A 15398-nucleotide genomic window follows, 5' to 3' on the forward strand; every position below is an offset into this window, starting at 1 on the left:
TCTGAGTATTTTCCATGTATTAGTTAATTTCATCTTGGTAGTAATCCTATGAAGGCGGTACTAGTATTATTACCATTGTGGATGAGAAAATCGAGGCTCTGAGACATTAAGTGACTTGGCTAAGGTCTCGCAGAGGAGGTTGGTGCTCAGCAAGACTGAACCCAGCACTTTCACATTTCCTCAATTCACGTTCATGACAACCTTGGGAAGTGCATCTAATAATTGTGCTGCCCATTTTAGAGCCAGTGGTTGACTGAACTGCCCTGAGCTCACATAGCTAATTAGGGCCGGAGGTGGGACTCCAGTGAATGAGGAGGGCGGTCTGGCTACTTCAGGACACATACTCCCAGGAGGTCTGAGGGAAGTGAGGGAACCATGTGGATATCCACGGGCAGAGTTTCCAGGCAGGAAGGAGCGGCCGGTGCAGTGGCCTTGAGGTAGACACAGTGAGGAGGGTGGTGAGGCTGGAACAGAGGGATGAAAAGGGAGAGCGGTAGGAGATGAAGTCACCAAGGTAGCAGCCAGGAGCCAGGCTCTTGCAAATACGTTCACTATTGTGTTCCAACTCTGAGCATTGGCGACTGGGTGCTCGTGTTAAGGATTCTGAGCTGTGTTTAAACTCAGTGGGACGGAGTCCTCTGAAGCCTGTGTCTTATATTTGCTGTTTCTGGCCTAGGAATCAGAGTAGTTAGAATTACCAGAATTAACAGCACAAGCTGTAGGCCCTACTGGTGACTAGTACCAAATGCTGGCCTTCCCTAAGCACCAGGCCCTGAGTGGTAATGGGGGAAGGCACATGTCTGCTCTTTAGAGTGGGACAATCATGGAGTTGGTGTGACTCATTGAGGGATCTAAGGATCAGAAGCCACTGATCTTCCAGCTGGGGTGAAGGACCAGAGGCCTGGGGTTGGGGACCAGGCTCTGTCCCTGCTCTTCTGCCCTTGTGGCTCCTGAGAATATGGAGCTTCCACAAATGTCCTGAGGCACCCCTGCCTTACTGGCAGTTACTTTAGCCCCTCAGCGGGTGAAGAAGCCACGTTCCTTTCAATATGCTTGAGGTTCTGAGGCAGAGCACCCCAGCCATTGCCTCAGTCTTCAGGTATACCTAGACATCCACTTCCACAGCCCCTGGGACAGCAGGCAGGGTTGGTGTCAGCCCCTGTTGAGTTGGCCTCTAAGTGTCCTTCTTTGCTCCCATCCCCCAGCCTCTTCTCTGCAAGCAGTCAGCGAAGAGGGTTAAAACCCAGGTCAGATCCTGCCTTTCTCTGCTCAACCCTGCTGCTGCCCCCAGTGAAGCTCACCTCATGTAGTCAAAGTCCTCATGTGGCTCACAGGCCCCACGCAATCTGCACCTCGCCTCTTGGTTTTTCTCTCCTTCTATTGCCCACTCTTACTCTACAACCTGGGCTCCTTGCTGCCTCTCAAATCTACCAAACAGGCTCCTGCCTCAGGACTGTTGCAATGGCTGTTCCCTCTGCCTGGATGTTCTTCCTCTGGATATTTATATGCCAGCAGCTTTGCCTCTTTCAGGTCCCTGTTCCAATATCACGTTCTCAGCAAGGCCATCCCTCATCACCCTTTTCAACACTGGCTTCCCCAAGCCTGTTACTCCACTCCAATTTTCCCCATTTCACCATTATTGCCCAACAGACAATATTGTTGATCTATTATGATTACTGTTAATTGTCTTTCTTTCTCTCTGTCTACTAGAACATCAGCTCCCTGAGATCAGAGTTTGTTTGTTTTTGCCTGTTTTGTTCACTGATATTTTCCCAGCACCTAGAATGACACTTGGCATAAAATAGGCCCTTGAAAACATTGGTTGAACTTATAAATGAAATGAGTGTTCCATACTGCACTGCCCAGTATAGCAGTTGCATGTGGTCATTTAAATTTAACTTCAAATTAACAATAACTGACTAGAATTAAAAATTTAGTTTCTGAGTCATACCAGCCAGATTTTAAGTTCTCAGCTACATGTGGCTAGTGGCTGCTGGATTGAGCAGTGCCACTGTGCAACATTTCCATCATCACAGACAGTGCTATTGGATGGTACTGTTCTAAGAACATGCTATGGAGCCTCATCCATATATCCAGCAAGTGGTGTGAACACGGTCATCTTCTATGTCAGCTCTGACGCACCCAACAGGTGGGCCAGTCCAGGGGATGCTGTCCAGCTCTGGGGAAGCTCACGCCAAGAGATGAATTGGTCTTAGAGGCTTTGATCTAGATCTCTGTGCAGCTCTCCATTCTCTCTGAGGCTTTGGATAGCTTCATCCCTCCTCTTTGACTCTTCCAGTTGTCCATGGTTCCTAGGATCTCTGGGTTCAGCATGCTCTCCCTGGGATTCTCTCAGGCCTGACCCAAGCTCATCTGCCCCCTGGAGTGTTCTCTCTGCCTTCCATACTCAGCCTGTGCCCCAGCCCCTTCCCAAGACTTGGTGCCACTGGCACAGCTGCCTCCCCTTCCCCTGAGTCCTCAAATAGGGCCAGTCCTTAGCCAGCCTGTGTCTTTGGGCCCCCTATGGTCCTCTGTTTCAATAATATGCTGGTTCCTGCTTTTCTGCTTTCCATGTTCAAGCTACTCATTACACTTGTGATGCATTTCTATTAAGAAAAATCCCTCATAGATCCAATAACAATGATAGATGTCATCGGAATACCTACTATTAGCAAGAGACACTGAAGAGGCAGCAGGGTACAATGGTTACGCACACACGCTCTGGAGCCAGACTGGGGGTTCCCATCCTGGTTTTGCACACACCAGCTGTAATGCCTTATCTTGGGCAAGTTTCTTAACCTGTTTGGGTTTTTTTCCTAGAAATATCTCCTTTCTATAAAATGGGCATTCATAATCTCTGCCTTGTAGGGTTTGTTATGAAGATTCAAGGAGTCATGATTCATAAAGTACCTAAGTCAGTGCCTGGCAGGGTAAGCCCCACATGAGGGTCTGTATCATAAAGGAGTGGGCCATGCTTAACCCACTTAGCCCCAGGGAAATGCCTCTCTGATGGTGGAAATCCAGGCCTCAGGGATTTATGGCTGGTAAACCTCATGCAAGCTAGAAAGTGGGAGTCTCAGGCAGTGCCTGACCCTGGCTGGGCTGGTAGGGAGGCATCTTGGCTTCAACATTTGCAGCAGGGTGGGTCCCCTCCCCAGTCCCTCATAAGACTTTTGTTCAGAAGACATGTGGAAGACGCATTAGTAAAGGCCTGGCTGAGCAATGGCACAGATGACAGGAAACTAGGCCAAAGGGAGCTGAGCCCCAGCAGGCTGCGTCTCAGCTCATCTCCCAGGGTTAGGCCTTAGCTGGTAAGAGGTGAATATCACCCATTAAGAGGCCCTGTATTTTCTCCCTGACTTGGGAGGCATGGCGGATGCAGCTGCCTGGCAAAGATGTGGGAAAGTCACAGTCCAAGTGTTTGCTGGAGGCAACAGTGTCAGGTAGGGAGCGTCACCCTGCTCCATGGGGCTCCTTCAACCAGGGGATAAAGCCAGGAGGTGGAAGTCCAGGCACTGGCTCTGCACCACTGGGGTTCAAGCTTCAGTGCTGTCACTGACCAGCAGCGTGACCGTGGGCAAGCTACGTAACCACGCTGTAAGAGGGAGCCAATGATAGGGCCCCTTGCAGGGTTGCTATGAGGATTAAATGAGCCAGTCCCTGTGATCTGAACAGTGCCTTGTCCCTAGTGAGTGCTTAATTTGTGCTAGTGTTTGTGACTGAGGATAGAGAAGTGAATCCAGGCCTGAGGTTGGATATCGGCTCATTTGGGTGCACAACCAGCTCCACAGGCCAGCTGTGTGAGGTCTGGCAGTCTGTCTTGGTGCAGGCCACTGGGGCCAGCCTTTCCCTCCGATCCAGGCACTTAACTTGCTGACTCACCAGGCAAGGTGTCTGCAGCTCTTCCCAGTTCTCCTGTGCCCTCGCCGTGCACAGATCCTAGGAACTCCCAGTTGAGAAGGGCCCTGAGAGCCACTTTGCTCATCAGCACCTCCCTAACAGGCCCACCTGGCTGTCAGCACCCTCTGCTCACACACTTCCAGGGACATGCCAGGCAGTCATCCCAGCTCTGGACGACTCCGAGTGACTCACTGGGGCCATGGTCTGACAGCCTGCGACTTCTTCCCACCAGCCCAACGTGACGCCACAGCTGCCCAGAACAAGCCTGTTTCTTTCTTTTCTACATGTTGATGCTTCCCATATTGTGAGGCCACTGTCTCACCCCACCTTGACTTTTTACTTCTCCAGAATTAACATTTCCATTGCTTCCAACCATTTCCTCATAGCACAGTTTCTAGTTTGCTTGCATGCTGCCCCATTTGATCATACCCGATCACATGGCAGTTTGTCTTTGGCCCTTCTCCTTGGGGGTTCTGAGCAGTCAGACCCTACGTTACTCCAATCAGACATCATACTTCTTGTGAACCCCATCCCCCTCCTGAAAGTACACTGGATTCTCTAGAAGCCACATCCCACTGGCAGGCACACTGAGCAGGCTGTCAATGGAGAGGGCCTGTGCTCTCCCAGGGCTGCTGTTCAGCCACATTGCTTAAACAGTGTCCCCACCACTGCAGGCTGAGCTAACCCAGGCAATCTCTTGAGCCCACGTAGGGCCTGCCTCTCTCCTTCTCCCTCATTCTGTGTGCGTCCTCATTCAGGTCTCTATAGATGTAGAAGTTTTCTCTGTGTTTAATTGTCCTTCGCTTCCGGCCCTCAGGGATTAGGTTGGCATATCTTAGAGGAAAGAGTATAGGCTTTGGACTCAGACAGAAATCTCTCTTTGAAGGCTAGTTCTGCCCCCGGCCAGACGTGTGACTCTAGAGCATGACTTTCCTCTCTCTGTACCTGTTTCCTCACGTGTGAATGGGAGAGTAATACCAGCCTTCTGTGGTGAGTGTGAGAAATCAAGCACCATAGATAGGAGTAAACATGTCTGCTCCTTTCCTGGGCCATGTGGTACCGCAATGATGCTAGTTGTCATTTATCTCCTAAGAAGCTGAGAGGAGCCAGCCCAACAACAACTTATCACTTACAGAAAAAATGCAGAAGGTGTCAGATCAATTATACCTTGTTGTAAACATAGACGTGTGTGAAATGAAGATTCCCCGCCAGCTGTGCCCAAGACATGCTAGAACAACCAGCAGACACCAAGTAAACACCAACAAATGATGAACCTGATCGGACCATTTGCCCCAGTTGGCAGATCCATAATTTCCTGGGGGCATCACCTGGAGCAAAGCCAGCACCAGCCTCCTTGAAAACGCTATGGCATGCTCTCTTTGGCAGCACCTCTACTAAAACTGGAACCATGCAGAGGTTAGCATGGTCCCCGCAGAAGGATGATAGCACATTTGTGAAGTGTTTTATGCAATTCTGATAGATGCTACAACTTGCGTGAACCTTGTGTGATTCCACTTACATAAAGAACCTAGAGTAGTCAAATTCATAGAGACAGAAAGTGGCACAGTGGCTGCTGGGCACTAGCGGGAGGGAGGAATAGGGAATTCTTATTTAATGAGTCCACAGTTTTAGTTTGGGATGATAGAAACATTCTAAGATGGATGATGATGGTGGCTGCAAAACAGTACGATGTGTTTACTGCCAGCAAACTGGACACGTGAATGTGGTTAAAATGGTAAATGTTATGTATCTTTTACAATAAACAATGGCAATGAAACATTGCAAAGCCGATTCTACCAGGTGAGCAGGAAGAGGAGAGGTTGTTGGAAATAGCCGAGTCACTTCAGGGAGGCTGGTGAGCATCCAGGTGGCAGTCACCATCGGCAGGGGCTTCTTGGTTCTGTTGTCAGTGGGCTTGGGTGACCCTGTCAGATCTGGGGAAGGAGACAGCCTTTGGGGAGGGGTAGAAAGACCCCCTGCCCATCTGTTTGCTATTCTACATGTGCCCCAGTGGGTGAAGAATAGGGCACCTCCAGAGCAGAAGTCGGCAGGTATCAAATGCCTGGGAAGAGGTTGCTGAAGATAGAGCAAGGTGGTTGACAGCCCCTGGGCTTGGGTTCCAACCACGCTCTGGCGCTGACTAGCTGTGTGATCCTAGGCAGGGTCCCTACCCTGTGCCTCAGTTCAGTAGGACCACTAGCACCTACTGTGTAGGAATGCTGTCAGGATGAAACAAGGTAAAGTGTGTTAAATGCTAGGGGTGCCTGGCAATAAATGAAAATGGTAAACACTGGGTTTTGTTTCAGTGACGATGGTGAAGTCAACAGTAACCCTTTGTCCTGGGTTACTTGTATTGCTTAACAGAATACCACAGACTAATTTATGTTTTTAAAAAAACAACAACAGAATTTATTTTCTTGCCATTCTAGAGGCTGGAAGCCCAAGATGAAGGTGCCAGCATCTGGTGTGACGAGGGCCTTCTTTCTGTGTCCTCACATGGCAGCAGGTGGGAGGGCAAGAGAGAGACAGACAGCTCCCCCTGCAGCCACAAGCCCTCATGACTCATCACCCCTTACAGGCCCACTTCATCCTATCATTGGGGATTAGGTGCTATGAATCTTGAAGAGGATACAAACATTCAAACCATTGCACCCTTCATAAAGCAAATCTGGTAAAATGAAGCACTCCGTCATTTCATGGAGGGGTATTGGTGCCCACCTTTTCCTTCTGTTATAACCCTCTCCCTCTGTTAGGTCAGAAGCCGTATCAGAAGAAGAAACCTGTATCAAGCCCCAGGGTGAATCTGTGCTCTAGTGAAGAAGGTTTACTGACTGCACCATGCTAGGTGAGTCACTTCCCATCTTTGAGCCTCACCCTCACTCACAGCTTTTTCACCTGCCAAATGGGTTAGTAACAGCAATCATAGGGTGTCTTTTTGAAAATTAAGTACAATGATATTTTTTTAGTACAGAGTATGCTGCTTAGAGAATGTTTATGTAATAGAAAGTAGCCATGATGATGTTTGCATTTGGTATTTGAAGATCAGTTTGAAATGTTGGCCCCACCATCTGCTAGCTGAGCAATCTTAAGGAGATTTCGCTCCCCTGAATCTCAGCCTCCTCATCTGTCAAATGAGAATGATAACGCTACCACCTCCCCCATAGGACCGCTGGGAAAACCTGCTAAGACACGCACCTGCTTGGACGCAGTATGTAAGTGGTGGGGCATTCACAAATGCGAGGTGTCCATTTTTTACAATGGGACAGCCAGCACTTTTGCATGAATGAGTGATGGATAAACTTACTGACATTGCCTTGGGGGCTGCTCCAAGCTGCATACCTGGAGGCAGACCCCCATGAGAGACTCGCTGGGCACCCAGTTGCTGAGCTGCTGCATCATCCTGCCCGCCGCCTCACCCCAAGGAGAGGTGCCCTTTCCACCCAGCGGTCAGGAGGAGCCTACTCAGCACTTCTCTGGGCTGTGTTTCTGCTGATCCTCCCCAGATACCTCTGTCTCTAACAAGCAGGCTGGCCAGGAAGGAACTAATTAAGGGTGGGGAGAGTGCCGGCCTTTAGACGGAGGTCTCAGGTGGGCAGCCTCACTCTGTCCAGCCAACAGGAAGGCCCTGACGCACTCCCGACGCTGGAGTCAGCAGGAGGGAGGATGGGGGAGCAGAGCCGTCCTCACCCACCAGCCATCCTCATGTCCAGGGTGGAGGACGAGGCTCTAATGCCCACTCCGTCATGACTTTGTTCAGCCTTGGGCAAGTCCCTTTCCTTCTCTGTGCTTCCACGTTCACTTTTAACATTTTAGAATTTTGCAAGACCATCACTGGAAGAGGGGTGATGGGAGCAAGAGGGAGGCAGGAGGAGGGGGATGGGACACTGGGGCTGTGGGATTAGGGGTAGCAGCAGGTCCCCAACCCTAAAAGCACACAGGAGTTAGCATCAAAGTGACCTGGGCTCTGGGCTCAAATCCCATCTTCACAATTACTCCATTACTTAACTTTCCATAGCTTTTGTCTTCTTTTTTGTAAAAGCAGTTTGCAAACCCAATTTGCAGAATTAAATAAGGATTAGAAGTAACGTACACCAAGCACTGACATTCAACATATACTCAATAAATCACGTATGTATCTAGTGAATGCTTACATACTTTATTATTGTCTATCCTCTATTTATCTTTCCATCATCTCTTTTATAGGCAACACGAACACCATCCATTTCACCCACCTCACAGCAGGACCTCCCCTGGTGGCAGATGATGAGCCACCTGAGGGCACAGGTAGTTTTAGGGGTTGGAGTCTCTGCCAGATGGGCAGAGGAGCCTTCCTATGGGATCTATTCATTAGCTGGGAGCTTGAAGGTGGAGTTGGCGTAGCCTAGAGGTGCACCATCCTGGTTTTGCCTGGGAATTACTAAAAGCAGCAGTGTAATTATCCTCCTTCCTCTGTCCTGCCCCAAGTCTGGGAGCAGCCAGCTCCTGTGGGGACAATGAACACAGAACAGAGCCACTAATTGCACACCAGGGTCCCTGGAGGATGGCCATATGGGCCTTCATCTTCTTAATGTGGAAGTAATCATGTAAGTAAATCACGTATGAGTAAATCACAGACCTACTCTCATCTGCAATTTTCTGGGAGTCTCTCCAGCACTGTTTATTGGGGTGCATGGGTCTGAAGCCCCAGGAATTGGCTCTCTCGCCTCCCTCTCCAGGTCCAGCTGGCAAGAGGCCACACTGGATGGCAGTTGGGAGTGAGGCTGATAAGTCATCCCTGCTCTGCTGGGGCACATGCAGGTGTGGTGGAGGGCGAAGTCCAACCAGGCACAGCAGGAGTAGCAGGGCTGTGTGACCATGCATCTACCGGCCAGTGTGTGTGTGTAGATACATATGTGAGTGTGACCGTGCATCCGCTGGCCAGTGTGTAGATACATATGTGATATGATCATGCATCCGCCGGCCAGCGTGTGTGTGTAGATACATACGTGAGTGTGACTGTGCATCCACCGGCCAGTGTGCGTGTGTAGATACATATGTGAGTGTGACTGTTTATCCACTGGCCAGTGTGTGTAGATACACATGTGAGTGTGACCGTGCATCCGCTGGCCAGTGTGTGGTAGATACATACGTGAGTGTGACCGTGCATCCGCTGGCCAGCGTGTGTGTGTAGAAACATACGTGAGTGTGACCGTGCATCCGCTGGCCAGCGTGTGTGTGTGTAGATACATACGTGAGTGTGACCGTGCATCCGCTGGCCAGCGTGTGTGTGTAGATACATACGTGAATGTGACCGTGCATCCACTGGCCAGCGTGTGTGTGTGTAGATACATACGTGAGTATGACCATGCATCCACTGGCCAGCGTGGAAGCAGCCCTGTGTTTGTGGGTGAGGAAGACGACTGCCCTGAGGCTGTGAGTACCTGTGAACATACACAGGCGTGTCCTTACAGAGGCTACGTGGCCCTGTGGGGTCTGGCCCCACTGCCTCTCTGCCCCAGCTCGCCCACCCTGCCCTGCACTCACTCTGCTCCAGCCCCCCTGGCCTCCTTGTTGCTCCTCAGAAGCACTCCAGCCGTGGAGGCTTTGCCCTGGCCTTTGCCTCTGCCTGGAAGGCCCTTTCCACAGACCTCAGTTCGTCTCCCCTTCAAGTCTGCTCACATCCCACCTTCTCAGTGAGGCCTGCCCTGGATACCCTAGCTAACAGTACAATGTACGCACCGCCCCAGCACCCTGCCACGTCTTGCCTGTGGTTTCTGTTGTGTGTGGCGGTCACTGCCTCCCAGCACCCATATCATTTACTCATTTGCCATGCCTGTTGCCCGTTTTCCTCTCATAAGGACCAGGATGGTGGGTGTTTTGTTGATTGATGTGTCCTAAACACCCGGAACGGGAGGACTTCTTTGCTGGCATAGCTGCCTCAGGCCTCGCATCTGCATGTAACATGGGGAGGAGACAGAAGCCATCAGGTCATGGGGCTGCTGGGTAGGCTCAGTGGTCGGATACCTGAAAGTGCTGACAGCAGCACCTGGCACACTGCTCAGTAGCTGTGAGCCCTTGTTATCATGCAGTGCTGCAGCCTGGAAGCGAAGCCTGCATGAGTGATCCATGGAAGGGTCTGGTACAGCCCAGCTCCTGACAAATGCTACCTGCCCCACTGTCACCCCATCCCTGACAAATTCATAGGAAGAAAAGTTCTCTGATCTTCCCCAGTCAAGGAACTCATATTTTGGGGATACCTTTGGGATATGAAATTATTTATCAGCAAATTTATATGAGTTTTGTTTTTTAAATCAAGGCAAGAGGCAAGCAAGGCCCCATCCCTGCCTAGCCTGAGGCTGCACAGCGCCGGGGTCCCATAGGTGGTTAAGAGAGCATGACTGACAAGTACATCCTCTGAGGGGTGTGAGAGCGGCTCAGACCACGCAGGACCTGGAGCTCTGGCCCGAGTCTCCAGCCCAGAGCCTTCTCCCAGCTCTGCAGCCCCCAGCAGGCTATGAGACGGGGGCAAGTCCCTTCTCTGGGTCTCTGCTTTTCACTGACACAGTGAGGCATTTCTTAGGTAATTTCCAGACTCATTCACTCATCCAGGAAATGTGTGTGGAGCTTATGTGACAGGCAGTGCTCTAGGTATCTGTGGGGACAGCAGCGACCACCGCTGATATGACTCCCTGCCTTGTGGAGTTGACGTTCTCTGTGGGGACAGAGCAAACATAAACATAATTAGTAACCGATTTAGTATGTTAGAAAGTGGGCTGTGCTATGGAAAAAAGAACAAGCAGGTAAAAGAGAAAAAGAAAGTGTTGAGGTGAAGGTGGAATGGCTCATCTTTAAGAGGGTGGTCAGGCATCACCTCATTGAGCAGGTGACCTTTGAGGTGAGGGACATCTTACATCCCAGGAACCTAAGAAGGTCAATGATTCCCAGCACTGCCATATTCCAGAGAGCGCCGTTTGGGGTCTCTGGAGCCCCATCTCTTCTTTTTTTCCATCTCTGTGCACACTGACCCCATGCCACCCAGTGGGTGATGGGACTGGAAGACAGATCAGCCATATTTGCAACAGTGGTGAGTGATTTACTGGTGCCTTTATTCATACTCTGCTATTTCATGGCTCCTGCGGCTTTGATGGGATAAATACGACCTCTTATTCTCCACTTTGCTTAAGACGCAAGGTCAACAGCCCAGCTGTGATCTATCTGCCGTTCCCTCTGCTGTATGTCCCCAAGCCAGGGGATCCCGTGACTGTCTGAGATTCACGGCACTGTCCTCCAGCTACACACACCTGCCTGCCACTCAGCACTGGGCCTGGGCCTGGCTGTGAGGGGGGCAGTGGCTGCTGCAGCTCTGGGGGGACGATGGCTCATGAAGGGCAGACGCCGAGCCATAAATCTCTCTCTTCCCCAAGCCTGTGCTGTCTCTAGGGCTGGACCACGACCCAGTTTCCTTTCAGTCTGGGAGGAGACAGCAGTGGGAGGCAGAGCAGCCATGGTTCAAATGGCAAGTTATAAATTAGAACACTCCAGGACATGGCCATCATCTTTCCAGCATGGGGAAGGGGTGGAAGGCATACATCAGCCTGCCTGCCTCCGATGGAATCCCCCAGGCCCTTGAAGCAGCTGAGGCTCCCTTCTGCCTTCAAAGCAGCTGTGGCTTTGTCAGACGTCACCAGCACTGCCGGAAGTTCTTCTACTTGTCTAGCTGAAAGCCCTTCCCTCCTGAAGAGCCCGTCTGCTTCCTCTTGCTCCTCATTATGTGCAGGTGGGTGGCATGGGTGGGTCTGGTTCAGTCTCCCCCATTTCTACATGGCAGTTCTGAGTCCCAGTGGGCTGATGGTTCTGGAGTTGTTAGTAGATTGGGCAACCGGGGAGGGGACAGGGTTGAAGGAAATGGGCTCTCTGGCTTCTATTTTGAAGACATTATCTGTGACTCCAAGACACTCACCTCACCCCCTCAATCCTAACTCATGTCCCAGGAGGAAGAGGAACAGTCAGGAGCTCTTTGGAGCACAACAGACCTGGGTTTGAATCTGGCTCTGCCACTTTCTAGCTGGGAGGCAACAGGCAGCTTCCCTACCCTCTCTTCTCCCCGCGATCCCTAACCTGGGAAAGAATCATAACCCCTGCCTCCCGGGAAGCTGTGAAGGTGCCTGGTGCAGTGGGGCGCAGACAGGGGGCACTCAGAAGCTAACTGTGCACTGTGGAGACCTCAAGGTACTGCAGACACTGCAGCCAGCCTGCCTGGCTTCAAATCCCAGCTGGAACGCCTCGGGCAGGCTTCTTTACCCAGGCTGGGCCTCAGTTTTCCCCTCTGTAAAATCAAGATAATAACTGCACTTTTTTTTGTCAGGATGTTGAAATAATTAAATGAGCTAATAAACAGAAACCATGTAGAACAGTACCTGGCATGGAATAATTTCTCAGAAAGGTTAGCTCTTATTATCTTTATTGGAAGAGAAACCATTTGCATGTACTCAGCATTTTTGACCTAATTCTATCCATTGGTTTTGTGATTTATAACCCATTTTTTTCCAATCAAAGAAATGAAATGGCTTGAAACATAAAAACATATAAAATGGGACAAGCAAAATTGGTTACTGTTTTATTGAAGATTGAAAATCAGTAACAAGGCTTGAATGAGAAGCGTGGCCCCCAGGAGGGGCCACTGTTATAAGCCCCACATGACCACAAAGCTGAACACAGCCCTGGGCCACTCTCTTTTGGAAACAGCCTAGGGATGAGGCAGCAAGGTGGTACTGGACAATATGGGGGGAGTGGCTTTGCTGGGGTACTCTGTCTGGAGTTAGCACCATTGGAGGCTAGGGATGGCTGAGGCTGCCTTCAAATGCGAGGCACACTCAGCTACAGAGGAGCTTCTTCCGTCCACTTTGGCCTGGGCAGGCCATATTCGGTGTACTGCCATTGCTGGACCCCACAACGGCAGAAAGACGTCACAAACCCTGCACATATCTGAGGCAAGGTACCAGAGACCCACCCAAGGCAACTTCCTGCTCCAGAGACAGACAAACATGCCAGCCTTTCCCTGCAATGCCTCCTGTGCCTCTTCACTGATTGAGGTTTTTTTGTTTTTGTTTTTGTTATTTTTTTTTTTTTTGAAATGGAGTCTTGCTCTGTCACCTAGGCTGGAGTGCAATGGCATGATCTTGGCTCACTGCAACCTCCACCTCCCAGGTTCAAGTGATTGTCCTGCCTCAGCTTCCTGAGTAGCTGGGATTACAGGCATGCACCACCATGTCCAGCTAAGTTTTGTATTTTTAGCTGAGATGGGGTTTTAACATGTTGACCAGGCTAGTCTCAAACTCCTGACCTCAGGTGATCCACCCACCTCAGCCTCCCAAAGTGCTGGGATTACAGGCGTGAGCCACCATGCCTGGCCTGAGTTCCTACTTGACCTTCTGGGTCACCTCTTCCCGGAAGCCTTCCCGGCTTCCCCAGACTCGGTCAGTTCCCCAGGACCTGCTCTAGCATATGCTTGCCCAGCATTTATTGCAGCTGTAGCTACGGAATCAGTGAAGAGCCCCCAGCATAGTTGTTTAGCGTTTGTCTCCCTGGGAGATGTGAGTTACAGGAGGACAGAAATGCCTTGTTCATAGCTGCCCTTCCCTTGTGCGGCCCAGACTTGAGTCGTAAATTTAAACACCTCTTAAATGACTAAAGGAAAAGACAAGATAGAGGAAGGCAGGGAGGGAGAATGTTGAATCTGAACAAATAGCATTGGGTGAACTATAAGAATTATGTTCAAAAAATAAAATTAGTTTCATGCCTAATAAAGATAAAGGCAGATTCTAAAGATCAGAGGTAGAGGGACACAGATTTGAGGGCCTGCAATGACGTATAACTTTTGTTTGTTTTAAGACAGAGTCTTGCTTCTTCGCCCAGGCTGGAGTGCAGTGGTGCAATATCAGCTCACTGCAACCTCCGCCTCCCGGGTTCAAGAGATTCTTCTGCCTCAGCCTCCCCAGTAGCTGGGATTACAGGCATGTGCCAGCATGCTTGGCTAATTTTTGTATTTTTAGTAAAGACAGGGTTTTACCGTGTTGGCCAGGCTGGTCTTAAACTCCTGACTTCAAGTGATCCACCTGCCTCAGCCTCCCAAAGTGCTGGCATTACAAGCGTGAGCCACCACACCCGACAAACGAGGCATGACTTTTTAGCCAGTGGCACCCAACAGTGGCGGGGGCTTTCTTGTCTCTGGAAGTTATTCCTGCATGAGGAGGCCGGCCAACATCCCAAGGGGGTGGTGGGAATGAGGGATGATGGGTGGGTGGGGTGGTGGGTACCACAAGGATTCACAGAAAGGAGCGGGTTGACCTGGATGAACTTGAACTGACCTTCTCTTCGTCTGGACTTTCTTTGGTCTAAGAGTAGCAAGAACTAGGCCCATTTTAAAGACAGAAGAACCAAGTCCAAGAGAGTTGCAATAAATAAGCAGCTGGACTGGTCCCAAGGACTTTGGCTCTGGCTTTCCTCTCTCTGACTCTCCCAAGTGTTTGGCAATGGGTCCACACAGAGGAACTGGGCTTTGAGGTCACCTCATGACCCTGCCTGGCCCCTTCCTCCTTCTCTTGCTAGGGTGTCCACTGCGCCCTTCCTCGGATCAGCATCCACTGTTTGCCGGTCCCAGGAAAAAACCCACTTTGCCATCTCCCAGGTTTCTGCCCATTAAACATGCAAATAAATCCATCTTTAATGGTGGAATTCCCAGCCCTCTGAACTGTAAATGAAGCATTTTTAAACAGCATTCTGTTCTTAGGCCTATTCTAGGCAGGGTAGGGAAGAATAGGGCTTGGATCTAAACCCAGGCAATCCTGCTTTCCTGGCGTGGGAGAAGCAGCCCCCAACCCACTCTCTTTTGCTGCAGGATGGAAGCTTGCTTCCAGCCCCCTGCCCCTGAGGGAAGAGACTGCTGAGCACCAGCCAAGCCAACCCAGGAATCTTCAAAGCCTCCCTCTTCCACTCAGACCTTTTTCCTAGCAACAATCAAAGCTTGAAGGAGGAGAGCAAAGCAGCCTTGGGAAGCAGCCCTTGGCACTGGCTCACACGCGGTGGCATTTTGACGGGTGGTAAAAATATCTTTCTGGTGTTCAGTGCCGGCTGCCGCTGCTGCCACCATCTCAGCTTCCAAGATCCTGTCTCCAGGTCCAGTGCCTCAGCAGCCTCCCCACCTGTCCACGCACACCTCAGGAGTCAGAGCACAGGTCACCGAGCCCCTGACCAAGGGCCACATTCACACACTGCAACTGCCACCTTCATTACCAGGGCCAGACACCAGCAAAAAATGCACTTCTGAGCCACTAGAGTAGGTGATTTATTGTCAGAAATGCTGCGGCACACACCTAATGAGCTAATTAAACAAGCATATAAGTAATTACTCTTTATCAGAGTACAAGGCTGTGGGGTAGAGGGGTGGGGGATGCTGACAGAGGAGCTGGGTCAGTGACGATGTAAGATGCTCTGCTCTGCAGAGGGAGATCCAAAACTCC

At 50.6% G+C, this 15398-nt stretch overlaps 1 protein-coding gene and 1 non-coding gene across 2 annotated transcripts in view; one reads left to right on the plus strand and one right to left on the minus strand.

Moving 5' to 3' along the window:
- Positions 1-15398, minus strand: part of LRFN2 (leucine rich repeat and fibronectin type III domain containing 2) — a 195598-nt gene that overhangs the window by 10629 nt on the left and 169571 nt on the right. The gene's annotated exons all lie outside the window — the stretch shown is intronic.
- On the plus strand, positions 5271-5373 carry LOC116533752. Its single transcript, XR_004261431.1, has one exon. It is a non-coding gene; the product is annotated as a U6 spliceosomal RNA (small nuclear RNA).

The sequence above is a fragment of the Sapajus apella genome, unplaced genomic scaffold (genome assembly GCF_009761245.1).
Source record: "Sapajus apella isolate SASKATOON/1434 unplaced genomic scaffold, GSC_monkey_1.0 scaffold83, whole genome shotgun sequence".
Classification (NCBI taxonomy): domain Eukaryota; kingdom Metazoa; phylum Chordata; class Mammalia; order Primates; family Cebidae; genus Sapajus; species Sapajus apella.